The sequence below is a fragment of the Peromyscus leucopus genome, chromosome 8b (genome assembly GCF_004664715.2).
Source record: "Peromyscus leucopus breed LL Stock chromosome 8b, UCI_PerLeu_2.1, whole genome shotgun sequence".
NCBI classification, from domain to species: domain Eukaryota; kingdom Metazoa; phylum Chordata; class Mammalia; order Rodentia; family Cricetidae; genus Peromyscus; species Peromyscus leucopus.
In genome coordinates this window covers 75,409,085-75,432,163 of record NC_051086.1, presented here as the reverse complement: position 1 = coordinate 75,432,163, position 23,079 = coordinate 75,409,085, and the positions used below count along the sequence as shown (strand labels likewise).

At 41.8% G+C, this 23,079-nt stretch overlaps 1 protein-coding gene across 2 annotated transcripts in view; it reads left to right on the top strand.

Annotated features, from left to right (window-relative positions):
- The window catches only part of Ca10 (carbonic anhydrase 10), a 517,658-nt gene that overhangs the window by 380,471 nt on the left and 114,108 nt on the right, over window positions 1-23,079 (top strand). The window lies entirely within an intron of this gene.

Below are 23,079 nucleotides of genomic sequence, written 5' to 3'. Positions count from 1 at the left end.
AGCCTCTCACCTCCAACTCCCTACTCAGTTTCTGCTGGAGACCTCCTTTCTATGATCCTTCCATTATACAGTCTAGCACATTCCATAACAAATGTCTACTCATTGAGTCTCTGTTACTGAGCAGGAAAAAACACAGGGATCCTACTTGTGTCAATCTCCTGTGCCTCACATAGAGGTTTCAAAACCACGGGCACTTTATACCTTTGAGTAGAGCAAATGACAGCGCTGTATTATGCCCTCTGTGTGAAGGTGTTAGGTGTGATTTTACAGAGACCAGGACTATTAGTATATGGTCAAACTGTATCCCACCTAAATTGATAGAACAAGGCCTTCTAACTGTGAAATCCTATAACCCCTCATCACCTGGATCACTTACCCAATATCCCCTGTCCTTAGGACCATGTCTTCAAGCACAAGCAGGCTGGTCAAGTCAGACTTGCCCCAGAATCTGGGGCTGCAGGACCAAAGACTCAAGCTCTGGTCCTCCTCTGGTTCATCAGCCAAGTTTGTAGAGAGCCTGCTACATGTCCAGGACTCGGCTTCTCCCATGAGGAAGCATGCTCCACAGTGATAGGTCCTCGGGTGACCAAAAACTCACAAGAAGGCAGCTTAGAAAAGAAGCGGCAGTCATCCTCAAGACTAGGACAACTCTTTCCAAATATTGTGTCCTTTACCTAAGACAGCTCTCTCTAGTATCATCATCCAAAATGCAGTGCTCAAGAAGCCAAGATCCTAAGCAAAGTGGATGTGCTTTCCTGATAAAGCTTTTTCTTCCAAACTGTGAGCCAACCCTGCCCCTCGGCAGATGAGACCCCACCATAGCGATCTTTGTTCATTAAAAAATGCCCCTGTCTACAATCTGACCTTTTATTCCATTTTCTGCTTAGTCAGAAGACTATTTTATAATATTTAGGGGGCCTTTGCACATAGTTCATCATTTCTTATTATATGTTCTTTTTATTACTCAAGCCATAAAACAGCTTGAAATGTTATTTGATCTCTCAGGCAACTTCTCAAAGCCGACTCAGTACCTCCACTTATTTGTTTCACAGGAACCACAAATTTGTGTGTTCAAAGCCAAGTTAATGATCTCATTCTCAAACCAAAGTATCCTTGCATTTCCCTGTCTTGGTGAATATTAATACTAGCCATACAACTGTAAACCAGACTATTCTCTCTCTCTCTCTCTCTCTCTCTCTCTCTCTCTCTCTCTCTCTCTCTCTCTCTCTCTCTCTCTCTCTGCCTATAAATTGTGTCTGACATGAATCTTCCAGTACCTATGCCCTAGCCTTTGAATGCCACACCAAGGTACATGACCACCTAACTACTAACTGCCTAGGGCTTTCCCTGTCTGCCAGAATCCATTTCACCTAGTCCCAGCCAGGCCTAAAATGATAGGAGCAACCAGAATTCATTGGCTGCAGGTGGTGTAGAAATGACCTGATTCCTTTCCCCGGACCACAGATAACAGCTCAAATACTGATCCAAGGCAACAGTCACTTGCCACATGAAGCTACTGAGCACCTGAATCACTGCACATGCAAATGAGTACTGAAAATTTAATTTTAGTTAATTCTTTTGTTTTTATTTTTTTATTAAGAAATTTTTTATTCATTTTTACATACCAATCACAGATCCCCCTCTTCCCTCCTCCCACCCCTCCAGCCTTCCCCCCCAACCTACCCCTCATTCCCTCCTACAAGAAGGCAAGGCCTCCCGTGGGCAATCAGCAGAGCCTGGTACATTCAGTAGAGGCAGGCCCAAGCCCCTCCCCCTGCCTCAAGGCTGTTCGAGGATTGCCATTATCTTTATCAATTTTATTGAACTTGTTCTTTGACAATTTCATACATGTATATAATGCATTCTGATTCCTCTCACTCCACACAATCTCTTATCTCCCCCTGCCTGTCAGCCCATCCTCCTCCCTACAAATCCATTTTCCACTGTCATATCTTCTTTTTAATTTTATGACTCACTGATTTTCACCAGGGCTATCTGTGTGATGACTGCCAGAACCTGGTGTGTTGACCAGTAGCTACACAACTGGAGACAATGACTGCCTACCCCGACCCATCAATAGCCAATAAATAGTTCAGCAGAGAGGAAAAGGGCCCCATGGGTTCCTCTGCAATCCATGACTGACCCTTGACAGGCCATCTTGTGCAAGCCCAGCTGCCATGAGATCACATTTGCAATGACTGCGTCATGCCCATAAGGTAGCATTTCACAGCCCTTCTTCCTATCTTCCAGTTCTTACAATCTTTCCACCCTCTCTTCCATAATATCCTCTGAGCCCTAGAGGGACTGGTATAAGTATCCTGTGTAGGTCTGAGCACCCACCTATCACTTATTCTCAGCACCCCGAGCAGCCATGCATCTCTGCATTCATCCCAGGCCACTGCCAAAGCAAGCTTCTTTGATTAAGACTAAGAGTAGAATTTGTCTATAAGTAGGTATAAACATTCAAGTTTAAAAACTGGCACATTAAGTCATTGTTGAGGGGAGCTTGTTACCATAACCTTGGTATATGAATCTGCCTTTCCAACTATAAACTTTATGAAATAGAGACACAGATCAAGTGTTTCTAACATTTGACACTCACACTGAATTTTGATGAGGTAGTGTAAAATTATATGCAAAATATCTCATCAATAATTGGTAAGTACCTATTCAAATAATCTTTAGGAACTATTGAGCTAAGTAACAGGCACGCTTAAGACAAATTTCCGTGTTTCCTTTTGCTTTCTGTAACATGGCCTATTGGCAAATGTGACTGACCATGCATCGATCTGTACATGGTCAGTGCTGCTGTATAGCATGTGTCCCAGCAAGATCAAAGTCCAGTTGTCCACAGTGGTTGATTAACCATCTTTTATTGTCCTTCCTTCATTAGTGATTCCTGAGATCACCATCCAGATGAATTGCTGTGTTGAGTTCAAGGGCTGAGCTGAGGAGGCAACACATCTAGGATACTCAGAACTCCTTTCTCACCAGAAGAATGTGGGTCTCTGTGTCTCACTTCTTGTTTTGACTAGATTTCAACACCTCCCTTCCAGCTCATCACTAAAACAGTATATCCTAAGATCCTGCACAGTTGCCCTGCCCTACCAGCTCCACCCTGCCCTTTCTTCTCCCTTACCTCTCTCGGTGACACCTCTACCCTTGTGCACTTACAGATCCTGTAAGCTGGGGTCATATATACTGTTACCCACATACATATTTTCCCCAGATCCCTCCTGTTCATCCTCCAGAGCCCAATTTAAATGTCACTTACTTAGAAAGAAACAACCTTCAGCTTCTAGATGAAACCAAGTTGTGCCTCCTAGAGAGGGATTCTTAGCATCCTGTATAGTACCTTATAACTGTAAACTGTCTATCTCCATCATTGAAGTACACACTTGATAAGGACCCTTTATTTAAAAACCTATACCCTGACACACAGTAAATACCCTGTAAGCATGTGAAGAATAAATACAAGACAAGTAACAATATATGCAGAATAAGTAAAATAACAATGTAGTCTATATACTACATTTAACCCTCTTTGTTTAAGAGAAGAGTAGGTGGTCTAAGCTATCCTCCATCCTCCTGCCTCTAGCTCTGAAGTGCTGGGCTTATGAGTGTGAGCTACCATGTTCAGCTCTTGGGTTTACCTCTTAACTGTCTTTCAAGGGCAGTAGCAAATACCATTCTTATCCATCCTCTTATGTTCTACACGGCTTAAAATTTTTAAGAGGTAGATCCAAAAGTCAGTAGTGAACCAAAATGCCAACTTTATTAATGGGAAAAAATTGTATTGTAGTACATGCTGTGGTGGGCTACAGAGTAGTTTGTGAATATCACCCACTTTGTTACTCCAAATTGGACTTGCCTTTCTAAACCATACACCTAACCTCAGAGAAGTCTTTACCATCAAAGTCTTTAACAGTCAAGAGAAGAAACCAGAGAGCGCCTCATCTGTGGGCAGGGAATATGATGCATACTTCATAGTCCCCAAATCAGAGGATAAATCTCTCTTTTGTGTAGAGGAATGAGAGAACAGAAAGGCCGGATCAGAGCATTTCTCTCAAAAGATTCCCTGCCATGAATCATGAGGCATGGAAAGTAAAGGTGTTCCTCTGTGCTTGGAACCCAACTCTCTCACCCATAAGAGAATGGCAATGAATGTCATTGATGGGAGGGACAAGTAAACAGGGTATGTGTAAGCACTTGAGGTCATGCTAGGAAAGGTACATATTTTTAAGAACTGTAATGCTCCTTTGCTAGCTGGAACCCTACTGTCTTTCCTCATCCTTCTTTGAAAATAAAAATAAAAATTATTCATGATCTGAAAAAATCTGGGCTTCTGTCCATCTCCTTGGTCCTATAAAGTGGCCTTGAATGAATGAAACAAGGTTTCTACCCATACCTCCCACTGACTCTGCATTCTATTGCCACTCCACTCATGGAACATAACCATTGAACAGATTGATGGTGGGACAGGGCAAGGGATGGGATTCCAATTAAAAATGTGTTAATGTCCTTTGAAAATTCATAAGTAACAGTGAAGGATCCAGTTTGGCGCTTGCGTCTTGACAGCCTGACAGTTGCACTGGTTGAACTCTTTTGAAAAAAAGTAACTTTAAAAACGTGCATAAATTGCACCTTTTGTATTTTAAGTCACACGGGCATGGCAACATGATTATTCATGACTTCGGAGAATGTTCTGACAACCGGAGGACATTGAGTCCCCAGCCCTATATCAAATTAATAAGAGGCTCCGAGCATCAAAGAGAACAAACAAGCAGGGTTCCTTCTCCATAGGAGGAGAGAAAGGTCTGTGCTTTGAAATGTGCTGGGGCCTGTGGTGTCACTTATGAAAAGACAGGTGTGTGTTTCTGGCTAGTAGCTGATAAGTATGCTCAGGCAGAGGCTGCCAGTGAGATCGGATGCTCTACCAACAACAGAGAGGGCTTTGATTTGCTTTGTGTTACAAGTAGCAATTGGAAGGCTGGGAGTTCTGAAATGAGGAAGAAAAATGTATCCGAGGCAATAGAAAACACAGACCAAAAACAAAAAAAAAAAAAAAGCTCTGTGGACTCAGGCAAGCAGGAACTCTCTGGCAATAGCTACAATTCAATAAGCATGTGTCATGTATCATTACTGTACTGAAGCACATGACATAAGATCCCCAGGGAAGGTATTGTTATCTTTCTATGTAAGGGGAAACTGAGGCACCAATATGTAAAACAGTTACCTCATGGTCATATGACTAAGGGACAGAATCAAGATCTGGGTTTTTGGATCTGAGTAATCTGGCTCTAAAGACCCAAGGCCTGTGATGCACAACCATGCAGAGATCTCATGACTTCTCCATGAGAGTGTGAGCATGTCTTCTCTCTGAATGCCTGCTTCGTCCCTCTGCTTCTCAGACAGAGCAAAGCCAGCCCACAGCTCCTGACAGTGACTGTCACATTTAAGAGATGAGCCCAGACTGAATCTCCTAGGACCTAGTTTGACCCCCAAACTGGTATAGATCCAAGAGTCAGTCTAGGATCTATAATTGAGTGGAACCCTTATGGCCAGGAGTTGGAACATAGAGCTCCAATCTGTCCTCTTGAGGGCTCCCCACACTCAACAACTTTTGCTTATGGTGGCCCCTGCTTCTTTGTCGCCTTGCACATCACAGCCTTCTTCCAAGCCATTCATTACTTACTAGGCACAAGGCAATATGGTAGACAGGTCAAAGATGGGAAAACAACCAAAGCCCTAACCCTGCCTCTCAAAAACTTCTAGCTTCATGGACGGGATCACCCAGGGACGGAGATAATGCAGTGTGTGCTGCATGTGCATTAGGGATGGAAACTCTGAAGAGGCCAAGTGCTGTGAGTGTTCAGAGAGAGAAAGCACAATTTGCCTCCCACGATGCCGCCACCCAAGATTATTCTATTGTGACAGTGAGGTGGAAAAACCACAGATATTGGAGTAAAATTTCTTGATTCAAATTCCACTCCATTCTGTGGCTTCAAGTTGTTTAAACCTCTCTGAGTCTTGATTTCCTCAATGTAGAGTACATACAGTACCACTCACCTCTCAGGACAGTTGAGAGAATTAAATTATATGCTTGTTAGCTGATCAAGTAAAGAATAATAATAGTATTTTCATGGTTTTCCCCCTCCCTCCTCCTTTCCAGTGGTAATTTCAGCACTTACCTACTTTTAACTTGGTCACCTTTCTATGTGTCTGTTCCCTGTTTCTCCCTCTTCTCAATTTGCAAATTCTTCATGCGTTTAGTTTGCATTCTAGCTCCCTTAATTACTAAGACAGCAAAGGTTAGGAATCTGTATCAAATCCAAGTGTTGGAAGCCTTATTTTATACCACTTTTTGCTCCATTAGCATTCAATATTTTCATTATAAAATAGTAACCAATTTCTAGCATTAATTTGCATTTCTTTGAATATTCATTTATACTTACTTTTTATTTATTATGTTTACATATCTATAACGTAAATGTAGTATCACTACAGCCCACAGGATTGATGTTGATGATCCAGGGATGTGTCTGCATCATAGTAGCAATAATAAAACACTAATAATGAACCATCAGTAACTAACTACCAGTGCCTAATGTTCAGAAGTGATCACTTTACATGGGCTTTGTTCTAAGTATCTTCACATGATTAGCTTACTTAATTTTATTTCACGACTAAACAATAGCCACCATGGCTCTCCCTTTTTTATAGATGACCAAGGGACAGACATGTTGAGTTGTTCTGAACCACATGACCCGCTACCCTGTGAGAGGCTTTGTCGGCATTGGTGAGATGTGGAGCCTGATTCTGCTGTGGAGATGTCTATCAGGGAACCAGATTGAATATTAATATTCACCAGCTTTATACTGCAGAAGTTCCGCCCCACTGATTTCAACCTTTACTTCCCTAGCTTCAAGACCCAGTACCTAGGAAAATGGCATCACACAGAATTTGGTAAATGAACTAGAAAAGAGCTGGGCTTGGCTATTATTCACTTTCTCAAACAGGAAAAAAAAATGGAAAAGGCTGCAACATGTGGGACAGTTGCCCATGACAAAGGAGTGTTGGTAGAACTTCAGAGACTTCCAAGTGTATGACTACTAGGTTTCACGGAATGTCAAGAGGTCCCCACAGCCATTACAGCCATTGCAGAGCAGGCACTCCACGTGAGGTTTGGAATAATTCCCTGAACTGACTTTGTGGAGATGATAACACATGGAGAAGCCTCAGCAGTGAACAAACCTAGACTAGTGACCAGGTCTCATCACCTCTAAGCTCTGTGATTGTGGACGGGTCAGTTGTCTACTTTGAGCCTCAAGTTTCACATCTAAGGAATAAATGTAGTATCAGTCCAGCTGTAGCTCATAGAACCATTGTTGATCCTCTGAGATGTGTTCAGTGCTGGATCTAAAAAGCCTTCAGTGGCATTTACAAATATTAACATTAGTGTCTTCTCTCCTTTTTTTTTTTTGACCTTTCAAAGGGGAGGTTATCTTGTGTCTTTGATTTTATTGTTTCCTCTGCCATATGTGGAGAGGAACTCAGGATGTTATAGACTCAGCTGGTAACTCGCTGCTCTCCATGGGTGACTAAGATTTAAAGCAGCAAAGAAGCATTCCCTGAAAGCTTTTGGTTTCTAGGGGCAAACACGTTTTCAATGTGCAACTACTGTGCATCCGTATACATTACACCAGACAGGTACTCCCAAGTAGCCTTAGAAAAAAATCATAAAAAATTACAAGTGCTATCTTAAAAGGTTTTACCTTCCATTCTGCAAAGGAATAATTAAGATAAATGTTCTTAGACTTGCAAAGAATCCTCCAAAATATCTCCTGTCTAGCCTTCCTGCACCAGACCCTCCAGCAACTGGACTAAAAAAAGACTCAGAGTAACAACTTTATAGTCTCAGACTGACATAAGATATATCCACTCTTAAGTACGAGCAGACTCCCATATTCTACAACTTTCCCCTCATCCAACAGGTCATTGTCTATAGGGAGCTAGCTGCTACCCTCCCATCATAAACTGTGCTCTGCCTGCTGTATCCCCTTTTTGCTTCTGTCTGGGGATGAGCAATCAATTCTCTTTGATCAACTGTTTCAGGATATGTCTAGGAGACAGCTTTCACTTATTCGGTATAGTGAATACTCATTCTCTACAGTTCAGCAGTAACAGTGGAGTGATTGGATATGTCTCCTTGATACATCTCATTGCTATCATTGTTGACCTCATGGGCATTAGTTTAGTGACATAATTCCCCACTTTCCATATGGTTGATGTCTCCCAAAGCTGCCAAACTGGCTTTCATCTCCTTCCTTGAAAATTTCTCCAGCACTCTTTCCCACCCCAAACCTTCAAATATACAGATACATAGGTACATTCCCCCCCCCTCTCTCTCTCTCTTTCTCTCTCTCACACACACACTCACACACACACACACACACACACACTCTCTCTCTCTCTCTCTCTCTCTCTCACACACACACACACACACACACACACACACATTTTGTGGGTCACAGACTATATTATATATTTCACAGCACCTTTTGCAAATCTCTGTCATGACAATGTCATTGTATACGTACTGCTCAATCCTCGGCCTATGGAGACCTTTTCTGCTCTCCCCTCTGGAACATCATAGTTACCTAAGGACTGTGAGTGACCCAATATGCCTAATGGTGGCAAAACCCTGTTTTCAGCTGTCCCTAGCATAGCAGTCTACCCATCTAGAAAAACTATAGAGAGGCTAAATATTAGTCCTCTAAACACTAATTTCTTACTGAATTGCCTTAACACATGGAGAGAACAGATGGCATTCCAGACATGTTGTCATGATGAAAGTATGAAAATTTTATTTGTTTTTTTAAAAAAATATTCTAAGTACTAGCATATCATTGCAGTCTATTTCAAGATCAGCCCTACGAAAACTGGTACGGAGAAGAAACACACTGTATTTGGACGTTTGCCTTTTCTTGCCATAGCATCACTTCTCATCCTTAGCTCTTTCTTTTCTGGAAATGTGATCAACAGTCAAAACTGAATTCAGAAGGAACTTGATTTTCTCTTGTTCTATCAGAAAAGGGGAATTAGCACAGATCACACACCCACAGTGTGCAAAGAGCCTGGGACTCACAGTGTAGGTTCTGGAGCTCTCCACAAATTTTTCAGTATCGATGAAATTCTACTATAAAGTTAAGGCCTCAGTAGTGGAGAACAGGTCATTGTAGTTGGTTTGCATTTGGTGTAGTACCAGGAACTGAAATTTAGAGTCAATGATCCTGGCCTCATAAATGTCCATCCCCATATAAGCACACAGCGTCCTCCATGCAGAAAAATCCCAGCCAGCAACTCTGGATGGCTTTCTTTATTGAAAGCTGAGCATGAAGATCAATAGAGCAATATTTTATGGAATTCAATTTATCAAAAGTTTTCACGACTTAAAGATGATGGAATGTCTTATTTATTGGCAATCATGGGAACTCCAGGAATATTTGGTGCAGCGAATGCTACAGCTCAAAGTTGATTTGAAATTTCCCATCCTTGAAAGAAGACAATGACAGAGTGTTGCTCTTGAAGACCGAATCTCAATCCCAACCATTGCAGCCAAGATGCTGAGCTGAAATCAAAGTGGCAGGTGCAATGTGTTTGAAAAACTGTCTATAAAAGCAGATGCAAAATGAATGGGAAACTAGTATGCCTTTTATTAATTCTTTGATACTTTTACACAGTGTATTTTTATCATATTTACCCCTCTTCTGCCAACTCCTCCCAGACCCATCACCATTCCCTACCTATCCAATTTTGTGTCCTCATTTTCCTAAAAGCTCATCCAGTCCAGTTTATGCTGGTATATGTAGTCCATCTATACTACAACTTCACACACACACACACACACACACACACACACATACACACACAATGGCCCTTAATCTTTAACTCCACTCAACCTTTTCCATATGAAGTTGTAGCAAATAATTAGATTAAAACTAGCAATTATTAAATGTGATATGGTATCCCTGCTTAGATCCTGAAATATTAAAAAAGACATAGTAGAAAAAAATAGTGAAAAATCAAACAAAAACTGTAGTCTAGTTGATAGTCAAGTGCCAATGTTAATTTCATTTTTATTAATTTTTAAGTTAGTATACAAAGTAATAGGTTTAGCTGTGACATTTCAACATACATCTGTCATTATACTTTGTTCTAATTTATCCACCTGTGCCACTGCTCACGCCACTGCTCCTGCCCCAGTTCCTGCAAATCTCTGGCCGGTTCCTTCTACTGTGTTTTGATTTGAAATGTCTCCCACAGATGTGTATGTTTGAATACTTGGTCACTATCCAGAGCAAGCCTTGAGGTGGGGCCTAGCTGGAAGAAATGAGTTACCAGGGGAGTGCCCTGAGGTTTCTTAGCCTAGTCCTACTTCCTGTACTCTGAATGAGGAGGTACAGCCATCCTCTACACAATGATACCCTCCCCATCACATTGAGCTGTAACGTCTGAAAATGCAAACCCAAATACACCTGTCTTCACTCGAGTTGCTCCTTGTTAGATACCAGGAGATAGCAATGAATGCAAAACGTAGGTCACACATCTTCCTGCCTCCTGAAGGTTTCCTCTTCTGCTCTGATGCCACACGCATCCCACTACCTGTGTCCTCCTCTCAGTTAAGACCTCTTCTTTCCCTCTCGTGATCATTTCCAGTTTCATCTCACACACACATTCACATACACACTCACATATATCCAGTCATACACACACTCATTCATGCACTCACATATACACTCATACATATTTATATATATACACTCATATAACACACTCACTCATATACACACACTCACATACATATCCTCATACACACACTAATACACATACTAATGTACACACTCATACATGCATACACACACTCATGCACACACATATACACACATACATACATTCTCACATACATGCACTCACATACAATTTTAGTTATAGATTCTGCATATGGGATGAAATATGGTATTTGTATTGCTGAGAATGACTTATTTCACTTAACATAACTTATGATTCTATCTTCCTACAAATATCAAATTTTAGTTTTCTTTATAGCTGAATGAAATTACATTGTGTGTGTATGCTACATTTTATTCTTCATTCATTTCAATAGGCTTCTGAGCTGGTTCCACTCCCTGCCTCTTGTGATGAGTGAAGCAATAAACATATATGCGCAAGTATCTGTGTAGTATATTCCCAAAGGATTCTAATCCAACACGCCAACATTAATTTCTTGGTTTGACAAATAAACAGTGTTTATGTAAGATATCAACATTTGGGGAAGCTGGCTGAAAGATGTCCCAGAATTCTCTAGGATAATGTATTTGCAACCTTATTGCAAATCTAGATTTATTCCAAAATATGAAGTTTATATTAAAATTTTAAGAGGATTAAATCCACAGTTTACTGGCCATAGAACATGAAGTACTGAAAGACTGTGGGATATAGAGTCTACCCAAAGATGGGAGTAGGGTGTTCCCTGCTCTTTCTGTTAGCTGTGCCTGGGATTAACTACTAACCTCTCAGAGTCTCCATTTTCACACCTCTAAAAACAGACACAATGAGCCAGCAAGATGTCTCAGTGGGTAAAGGCACTTGCTTTCAAGCCTGAGGATCTGAGTTTGATCCCCAAGACCCACTTTATGGAAAGAAAGAACTGACACACCCACACATAAAAAGAAAGAAAGAAATGACATAAAAGCAGAAATAATGAAATCCTCTTCATAAAATTATTGTAAGTATGAACTGATATAATGATGAACTAGAAATGTTCAGTGCACAATAGTTGAATTTAATTTTTTTAAGAAAAAAAAAAAACGGAAGAGAATTTTGTAAGTGGGAAAAGCCTGCCAGACCACTCTCTACAACTTCTAGCCAAGCAGAAATCTTCTTTCAAAGACTGGGCAAACTGATGAGCCTCATCAGCCATTAACCATCAGGGACCCATGGTAGGGGGTCAAACTAAACACCACTCGCTTCTCACGTTAAGTAAACACTTCTTAGCTATCACATCATCGTTGCACACCTACTGGTTCATGGAAACGTCACAAACCAATATCTAAGTTATTCAAAATGACTACGATTTTACTTTCCTATGTAAGTTCTTTTGTAGATTTAAAAAATGTTTCAAAAAAAGAATTCTGGCCGGGCGGTGGTGGCACACGCCTTTAATCCCAGCACTCGGGAGGCAGAGCCAGGCGGATCTCTGTGAGTTCGAGGCCAGCCTGGGCTACCAAGTGAGTTCCAGGAAAGGCGCAAAGCTACACAGAGAAACCCTGTCTCGAAAAACCAAAAAAAAAAAAAAAAAAAAAAAAAAAAAGAATTCTGATACCAGGGGTTTCTTTTTTTCCTATATCTGTTGTTGGAGAATATAAAAATAAACAAGCTGGTATAATTTTCTTATTTCTCTGCTAATGGATGATTTTCCAGCAAGTTAAACACCAGCTAAGGAAACTACAGCCCAGAGAAGTTCAACAACCCTTCCAACAATGCGCAGCTAAGAGCCTAGGTCCTGAGACTTTTGGTTGCACAATATTCCTGTGCTTTTGAGTCCTGTTTGCCTTACCTACAGGGCTTTCTGTCTTTGCAGGCTAGGTCTCACACTAAGCATTGTTTAGCTAGTAATGATCTCAGTGTCTCTCTTCAGCTGCCATTTACTCTTGGCTCTCTTGCTTTCTAATACCCACTGTTAATTCTTCCAAGAAATCCATGTGTCTGGATGACCAGAGCCACCTCAGCTCACTAGACACACCCCAATGTCCTTCCAGGTTCCTGATATTCAGGTTATATTGTTGCATCGAAGCCAGACAATGCCACACATATACAAAGGGAGGAGGGGGAGATCAAAACAGAGAGAGGGAGGGAGGGAGGGAGGGAGAGAGGGAGAGAGAGGGAGAGAGAGAGAGAGAGAGAGAGAGAGAGAGAGAGAGAGAGAGAGAGAGAGAGCTTGCAAGCTCTCATTAGCATTAAATGCCAAGTTTCCGGAATGCAGGCGCCTTGGTTACAAGTAAATGGGACATTGCTACATTAATGCAGTAATGGAAATATAATGAAGGAATTTATTGTCCCTGAAAGACAATATCTGCCACACAAACCCCACTGGGCATCCCCAGACAGTAAGTGCAGCTCCACGCCTCTAATTCCACTGGCCCATAATTATCTCGGGAGGACCCTGACCCTCCCGTTCTCCCTATTAAAAGTATATTTCCTTACAAAGTGAACCGTGCTTTATCGAATTGCATCATTTTGATCACTGGAAATTGACGTATTGGGCTCATTAGCCGGGAAGTTGGATAGTTAATTTCTGAGGCTTCTGAGAACCTGTCCCAGACCAGTCATTGAGAGAACACAACAGCCCACGATGAGACGGAGAAAGTTACTCCAGCGGTTGCTTTCTTTCCCTCTCATTACAGAAATAATGAACAGAAAACTTCTCTGCTACAGATACTACTTTCCAGTCTTACACACATACCCTGGAAAGACTGTGCTTTCTTACAACTGAATACTATTTGATGGGCACACGGGCCTACTGCGCTCCTCAGCGCCGTTTTCCTCTTTAAATGCTTCAACTGTAGAGATGAAAAGACGGTCTAAGTCTTTGCCTTCATCTTTAATATTTAAAACTGTTCACACAACCTTTTAAAAATCAAATATTGATGCTGTTACCTGTTGTTCTTCAAAGTGGACCAATTATACTGCAGGCCCTTCGAATACGCTTGCTTTCCTTAGAATGAGGAGGATGTTAGGGAGACATTTCTTTTCCCTGTTTGTGGCCTCCATCCTCTTCTGCCTCGGGTGGGAATCAGGGAAGAGCTTTTGACTCTTAATAAGGAACACGCTGAGGCAGCTTCCCGAAAGCACCTAGTGGGCAGTCTGGCAAGGGATGCAAACGCAAGGAGCATCCTCAAAGTAGATTCTGCAGAATGGCACTGTGCCCTTGGAGCGATACAGGCTCCAGGCTCTCAGCCAGTTTGCCCACAGGAGGCCAACTTTCTTCCACCTCTGCAACCTAGATTCTTGGGGAGCAGCCAGTCTTTGTCTGAGATGATTCCACACTGCCCTCTAGTGTCCATGTCTAGAAGCTACATGTCTAACACAGCCTATAACTATGTTCAGCAATCCCTCACAGAGGACTTCTCATGTCAGATACTGGGGATGTTGAGGAGAACGAGACGCACGCCATACTCACCAATTCTTTATGGTCCCTATAGGTAGAAACATGCGTGAAAGTGGTTATAAAGCATGCCGATGAACTTTGACACATGAGCAAATTCAAAGTGCCATGGCAACACAGGAGAGCCTCATAACCCAGACTGAGGTTCCACGGAGGTGGATGAGAAGCGGCATCTCCATAGAGGAAAGGAGGTGTCACTTGGGACCTGCTGGTCAAGACCTGTTACGCCGCTACCAAAGTGTGGTGCTAGAAGACAATTACAGGCACTTCGTTGAGATCCTGTTTTATTGAGATGAGAACATTGCTTTCAGGATACATTTTCCTACGTCTCTTTGGGATGCTTTCTACAAAGGATGGCATATCATTATTTTATTAGTAGCATTCTTTTTCTTTGCTGGATGAGATGTTAAAGCATGCTGCGTTTGACTATCTACAGAGTCTGAGATTTGAGAGGTTGAGATGCTGGTTGTGCAAGGACAAGGAGTTAAGGAGAGTGTAAGATGAGAGGACTCTTGAGAGAGAGGCTCTGGGGACAGAGAGGATGGGACATGTCATAGAAGACTCAAAGAGGAGGGGTCTTTAAAGTTTCCAAATATTTATAAGAAGTGGAACAAAAGAAGAGAGAGCGCGCGCGCGTGTGTGTGTGTGTGTGTGTGTGTGTGTGTGTGTGTGTGTGTGTGATATCAACTGGAAACTCACTGATGAATTAAAAAAGAAAGTGGAAAGGGAAAATGCACAACGGGAAGGCGTGGTGATGTCCCCTCACTGAGGAGAAATCCACGTGTTCTTCTAAAAGGACAGAATGCAGAGATGTGGAGATGGGTTGAACGGTTTCTCTTTGGCCCTCTCAGGTCATGACTGTTTTCTGCTTCTGAGAAACAGGAACAAAGGGCCATCTTTGACTGGATCTAATTCTGCTGGTGAACATGCTCTCCTGGTACCCGCAGGATCAACTGTACAAATAACTTTGTGGCCACTCAATACTTTGGTCATGGGTGAAATTAAAGGGTACCATTTGCTTTCCCCTGTTGGAGACCCAAGTCGTGGGCTCAACAACAACCAGGAAAAAAAAAGAAGAAAAAAACCCACAGCACAGCACACACTGCACCACTTGCCCTCCACAGGCGTTTTACTCTACCAGACACAAATTGGCTGCCACAGTCACTGCTTTGAAGCCATGATGTGAAATATCAGTTGCACAGAACAGAGCCATGTATCTCTGAAGTATTGGTTATTGCGATGTGTGTCTGCTCACCCTGGAGGTGAAATTCTAGCTCCTGTTGTCAGCTACTTAATCACATCGTTGGGCTTTACTTGGCTGTTGACTTTTAGATTTTATTGCTGTTAGCCAAAGGCTGGGGAAGAAGGAGAAGGAGGTCAGCAGGGGTGGGGTGAGAATTGGCGGCATGATGGGGGAACTTTCTCTAATATAAAAAGGTAGCAAATGTGGAGGATCAGTGTAGTAGGGCAGAGCATGCCAGCAGGGAATTACTTCTTACAAAAGGTGTCCTTTGTTAACGTGATTTATTTCACATTGCAATAGAAAGAGTCAGGCAGACACACATTGGAGTCCTCCATCCTTTTTGTGCTGCCTCTCCAACCTAGGCAGTTTATTTAACCTCTTAGATTCCAGTTTTCCTTATTAGTAACAGAGAGCTAGGGATCCTACCTACCGGTCATGTATGGATGGAGGAAAAAAATGACCAGTGTGAAATACTAACAATCTGTCATCTGGCAAATGTCCATTATCTGCTGTCACAGATAACCTGTGCAGCCACATCAGGGCTGCTTTTGTCCCTGTATTCCAGGAACCTGAGCAGTCACCTGAGCTATTCTTTTTGGATGCTTTTCATTTCCTACTTCCATGCCTTCCTATTCTGGATACCTCTGGATGCCCACATCTTACCCGTTTCCAAGTTTCTGATGCTTTCTTCTCTAGGAAATGGCCATGGTTTCCCTGAACCAACTCATCTCTCCTTAGAGCAATTCAGCAGCCCAGCAGGACTGTCTTTCATTCACTAACTCTGATTCTTATCACTCTGTGACCTATTGACCTCAGTTTCTTCATCAAATGATGATCAAGAAAATGCCTACTTCATAGGGCAGAGGCAAAAAAAAGAATGGCTAATGCATGCACATTAGCAGACATGGAGAGCTCCAGAGAGAGCATTGAAATATCAGTAGGACCGTCTCTAGATGTAGCCTCTCATTTAAAAAAAAAAAATGGGACTTGCTTGGTCACTTGTTTCTAAAAAGGACGAATACTATTCCTAGATATCAAGGGTAGGGAGGTGGATACAGCTCTTGCTGTGTATGCAGACATGAAGAGTGGAGAACAATCCCCAGAACTCACATAAGAAACTCAAACAGAAGGCTGAAGGATACAGTTCAGTGGTAGAGAGGTTGACTAGCATGCATGAGATCCAACATTCAAAATACAAACTAAAAATGCTAACATAACTCTTTTGTTGATTCTTTGAGAATTTCATAAAATGTATTTTGATCACATGCAACCCCCACTCTCCCTCCAACTCCTCCCAGGCCCACCCCTCACTTCCCGAATCCCCCAACTTTATGCCCTCTCTCTCTTTTTTTAACAACTTATAGTGTCCCATTTATGCTGCCCATATACTTCTGGATTTGGGGCCATGTAGTAGAGCATGGTCAACAGACTAGGTTCAAACCCTTGAAGAAAACTAACTTTCCCTCCGCCAGAAGCCATCAACTGTCCATAGTTCCTCAGCTAGGAGTGGGGGCTTGTGAGCCCTTCTCCAAAGCTGGATGGTTGACTGGGTGGATTTGGTTCAGGTCTTGTGCAAGCAGCCACAGCAGCCATGAGTTCATGAGTGCTGTGGCCCCGCCATGTCCAGAACACACTGCTTTGCTCTGGTCTTCCATGAATTCTGAACCTTATAGTATTTCAGTGCCCTCTTCCAAGGTGGTCCTGAACCTTAAGGGGTTGGTATAATAAACATTTTTTAAGCTGAGCAGGTGTGATGTCTACCTACAATCCCAGCAGAGGTAGAGTCAGGAAAGCCCAGGAGCAAACTGGCTAGAAAGAGTAGCTGGGGTTAGAGACCCTGCCTTAATAAATAAAGTGTAAAGAGATTGAGGAAAACACCCAATTGTCAACTTGGGGCCTCTATATGCACCTGCACACACATCATGACACACACATGCACCTACACATGTGAACATAAATACACACACACACACAAAGCTGCAGTAGTCAGTAGCAACAGACAAGAGTCTGATCACAGGTGCATCAGAATGGAGCACTATTGGTTTATGGATGATATTTCTTTTTCTGCTTAAGACCCTGACTCTTCCTTGCAGAGGACAGGGGCTATTCATTAACTTGCAGAGTCTCTGAGCCATGAAAAGCATGTGAAAACTGAACAGTGAAGGGAAATTTCAGCTGTACAGTCATTAACTGACAAGACTAATAGCTTTGATGAATGTAGAATGAATGCCTGACCTTCAAGATGGGAACAGAGCCTATGTGATCCTTCAGGGAGAAGGAAGCAGACACATGAAGGCATCTGGGAATTCCTTTATGATCTCCCAGTAAATACACCTGTGAACAAAAGGTTTCCCACTTTTATGTGGCTGATCTTTTCAGCTAATGAAATGATTTTCACATGCAACCAGCTTCTTAACAGAATATTAAGAGGTTCATAATTTGTATAAGTTATGTAAGTTCTGTGCATGTGTACTCCATAAAAGTTGCAATGTGAATCACACTCAAAATATTAAAAAGCTTGGCAGATTAAAGGCTGTTGCTTGGGTGGGAAACAGATACAAATTGATGACAACATAGTCTTAATTTATTTCTAGACTATTTAATTTTCCTTGGAGTTTAGTAGCCTCAGCAAATGCCCAACTAGCCCACTCTAAACAGAGAGCAGGTTTGAAAAGAAGATGAGCCAAGCCACCCGCTTTTGCATGGTGGCCACTCACCTCCTGTTGCTGTGGAGTATATCCATCTACCAGTAGCCACGGGAGATTCATTTGAAGACTACTCTCAGATTCAAAACTCATGAATACTCAAGTCTCCAATATCAAAAGGTTCTTTATTTGCATATAACCTATGAACACCCCTTTTTATTTTAATTTATCTCTATATTACTTAAAACATCTAATACAATGAAGTGCTATGTCACTGGTTGCAATACTGATGACATATTGGCATGAAAAAGGTCTGTGCTTGTTTACAATTGATGCAATTCTTGGTGGGTTTTTTTTTTTTAAATATTGTCAGTCGGTTGTTGATTGAATCCTCAGATTCAGAACCCTCAGTTGGGGTGGGCTTACTGTGTGTAACATGTGGTGGGTCAAAATCGGGATGTACTTTGAAGTGTTAAAGACTCATTGCGCTTCTAAGACTCGGGGAGGGGGGAAAGAGTGTAAAATATCTCATTAGCAATTTTTGTATTGATTAGAAGCTGAAATAATACTTTAGATATATTAGGTTAGATGAAATATATTCTAAATGTCAATTTCACTGTTTTGTTTATTGTTTTGTTAATGTAGGCTATAGAAAACTTAAAAATTGCAGCTTGTAATCACCTTCTGTTTCCACTGGTAGTTTTTCTGTTGGACGGGTCTTTGTACTCTAGCCCATGTTAAGCCATCAGAAGCAAAATTCCCTTTGTTTACTTTAAAAATGATAATATAAAAGAATACTCGGTAGAATATGGTCTTCCTGTTCTCAGGCTCCTTTCAGCCTCTCTTTACTAGCCCATCTCCCAGTGCCCTGTATCTCAGAGACAATTAAGAGATGAGGCACAGTGCTCCCTAGTCAACCTCCCTAGTCAACTCCCAAGTCCCCACCAGTCTATGTGGTGCCTGTCTCATTTGTGCACATTTCTGATGATTATGTGCACCTGAGTACAGTATGGAGACCAGCAGCTCACAGTGAGCAAATCTAGGACATGGTATGTGCCAGTCAGACTTCTCATCACAGACAAACCCCTGAGAGAAACAGTTTAACATAGGAAAGATTGCATTTGCCTCATGGTTTCAAAGATTTCAATCAAGGTCAACTGGTGCCATTGTTTCTGAGTGTATGGTAAGACAAAATAGCATGATAGAAGGGTGTGGAGGACAGTGTTGCTCATCTCATGGTAGCCTGTTTGGGGAGGGTGAAGAAGAGAGAGAGAGAGAGTGAATACGAGGTAAATCTTCCCCAGGGATCTACTTCCTCCAAGAAGGCACCACCACCCACAATGCTATCACATTATGAATATGTCAAGGAATGGGTCCATTGTAAGGTCTGGGGCTTGGAATCCAATCACTTCTTGGCCATTAGGACCAGAAAATAGGGATCAAGCCTCAACACATGAGCCTAGTGGAGAGACACTTCATATCTAAACCACAACACCATAGGAGATTAATGTCAAATAATTAACTTGCATATAATCAAATGATGAATAAGCAATGGGACTTGCCATATAATTATGCCCCAAGCATTGGCTGCCTCTAGTTTCTTTGAAAAAAGAAAACTGGCATCAAGGATTCTAATATCTGACCAGTGGGACCAGTGATACTCACATGCAGGAAAGCTAAGAAGGCAATCTACTCGCTCCACCAATGCTGGTGCCACTGTATTCCATGGGCTCCACTTAAGAGGCTCCTCTTAGGAGATGAAATAACTGGAGATTGGGAGTTATTTGCCTCAAGCCCTGTGAATCAGGGATTGAATTAAATGGCATTACGCTAGAAATAACCATTCTATGGCAAGTCTCAATGTGTTAATTAAAGTGACCTAACCTTGGATTTTCACAGTTTAGAGAAAACTGTTGGCCCCAAAATGAATCAATGTATAGTCATCTACATATGTCTAGAAGGAACTTTGGTAGCATATCTTTATAATTATTAAAGCAGTCCCTTAAGGCATAGAAAGAGGATGAAAGAAATTATACTGCTGTGTCCTTACCCCCTAGCATTGAATATCTGTTTGATTCAGCTCAGAATTACTCAAAAAAGAAGTCACAAAAGAAGCCAGCAGTTACTCTGTCCCACCTCATACCTACTGACTCAGATGAAGAATACTGGCTGAGGTACCCAGATGAAGCTCAAAACAAAATCTGGTCACTTTTTATTTAATAAATAGAAACCTAGTGCTGTGTGGGTGCTGATAAAACCAGAACAAAAATGTAAGCCATTAAATACATGCTCTGTAATGTATATCAGATATATAATATGTAATAAAACATATATTAAATAGGTATAGTTTGTTAAAATATATTTTTTAATACAAACAAATACTACAAATGTGTGTATTCAACTTAATCCTGATTTGAGCTGATGGGGCAGGGAAATTAGAAGCAATCTGTTTTCAACCAAATGGTGCCATCTTGGTTCCAGTTGCTCTCTTCATCCGCAGAGGACTCCAGCCAGTCAGTAGGGACTCAAAAAAATTAAATTCAGACAACCAGCTGTGAGTGACTTGGCAAGAACCCTGCAGGCTCTCAATGTGATAATTGGAAAGCAGTACCCAGGACTCCCATTTGGGAACTCATATACCAGAACTATAATGGAAAAACTCATTCTCAATACTTCTGAGTATCTAGAATACTCATGCTCAGAGTTTGGGCAGGGCTGGGGTGCCAATAACTGTGTGTGCAAGACAGTGTTAAGTCTAATTCTTGCCACCAGCTCATGGTCCTCTCGAGGACCATGGAGGACAGGAAGTCTTTTCTTCACTCAGCCCATATGTTGGTGGACCAGGCAATGTCTTACACACCTGTTCTTCATCCATCCTGCTGTTAGCATCAGACATAGTCAAGATCAAGAGGTCCTTTCTGGGATCTCACAGCCTCATATATGCCTGGAGTTCATAAAGAAATGATCCATTATTTGAAGAGTCAGTATTACCATAAACTGGATCTGGTTTTTTGTAACAGTGGAATTGATATAATAGTAGTCAGCATATATGATTATTTCATTTGTTTATCCAGGGTTGATTTTTAAAAATCCTAATCTTTACACAGGCTGAAAACAGGCTGACTGAGATGAAAAAAGAGAAAGATTAAATTGAGCAGTGCTAAGGAAGGATCCCCTCTGTCTTCCCTGCAGGGTTAAGAGTGATGGGTGAGATCCTGCCCACTCCCAAAGCTCCATAGCCTTCACTTCTCGATATCCAATCCCTACCATTCCTAACCATTATAGTGAAACTTAGGTAACATAAAAACATTTGGACAGATACTGTGTATTTTCTACTATCCAGATACACAGTGTCATGTAAGTGGCATCTAAAAGTATCAGGGTAATTTGTCTCTATTTTTGTATGGATTATGGTTTTTATACATAATACTCCAGAACTATGTTCATGCATACCTAGCATTCTAGTAGTATGAACATGCACTTAGCACTCCAGTACTTTAAACTTAGTCAGTATGCATCAACAAAAATAATTTACCTGAACAGAAACATTATAATGACCACCACACCAGTTAACATGCCAACATGGACTGGGGAAAGTCCACAGTGGCCTATACCTAGATGATGAGCTACAGGTTGTCAAGGGCTGCTGGGAGAGGGAAAATAACTTTCCTCTGAGGACAAACTTACATGTAGGCTGTCCATTTCAAGTAGTCAGTCCTGGAGACATGTATATATAAGCAATACTAAATGGACTCAATAGGGTGTGTGTGTGTGTGTGTGTGTGTGTGTGTGTGTGTGTGTGTGTGTGTGTGTACAACAATAATAATTAAAGATAAAGAGGTCATGAACTTGAGAAAGATATGGAGGAGACATTGGGCAAATTGAAGGGAGAAAGAGGGGCAGGAATGATGTAGATATTCTATTCATGTACAAAATCATCCAGTGACTGATGGAGACAGGTTCAGAGACCCATAGCCAAACACTGGGTCAAGCTCAGGGAATCCTGCTGAGGAAAGAGAGGAGGGATTATAGGAGCCAGGGGGGGTCAGGGACATTCAAGGAAAACCCACAGAAACAGCTAGCCTGGCTCTTGGGAACTCAAGTAGTCTGAGCCAACAACCCGGGAACCGACCTAGGCCCTCTGCATATGTGTGTAGCTTGGTCTATTTGTGGGACCCCTGACAATGGGATCAGGGCTGTTCCTGCTGTTTTGGCTGGCTCTTGGGAACCTATTCCTCATGCTGGATTGCCTTGCCCAGCCTGAGTTCAGGAGAAGATGCTCAGTCTTATGGCAGTTGCTGATTCCCATGGGAGGTCTGTCCCTTTCTGAGTGAATACAGAGGAGGAGTGGATGGGGGGAGCAGAAAAGGAGATGGGAAGAGGGAGTGGGAGGAGAGGAGAAAGGGGAGGCTGCAATAAGGATGTAAAATTAATTAACTAATTAATAAAAAATCAAATAATTTTTAATTAAAATAAAATTTTAATTGAGGAAAAAGAAAAGTAAAAGACTAAGAAGAAAAGAATCAGTACATAAAAGGGAACATGAGATTGTCTTTTCCGAGTCTGGATCACCCCACTTAAGGTAATACTTTCTACATTCTTCCTTTTTCCTGCACATTTCACAGTTTCCTGTTGTGTATACACATCATGTTCTCACTTTCCGTCTTCTGTTGCTGGGCATCTAGGCTGGTTCCGTTCCCTTGCTATTGTGAGTAATGCAGCTATAAACATGCATGTGCAGGTGTCTCTGTGGTGGGATACAGAGTCTTTGGGGCATGTGCATAAGTGGTATATCTGGGTCATATAGTAGTTCTGTTTTCAATGCTCTGAGTCACATCCATACTGATTTCCACAGTGGGTGCGTTAGTTTACACTTAGAGGATGTAAGCATAGGTTTAAACCATGAAACCACGTGGGAGATCATAAGAAGGGAAAAGAGGGATCCAGAACTGTGTGGGGTGGGG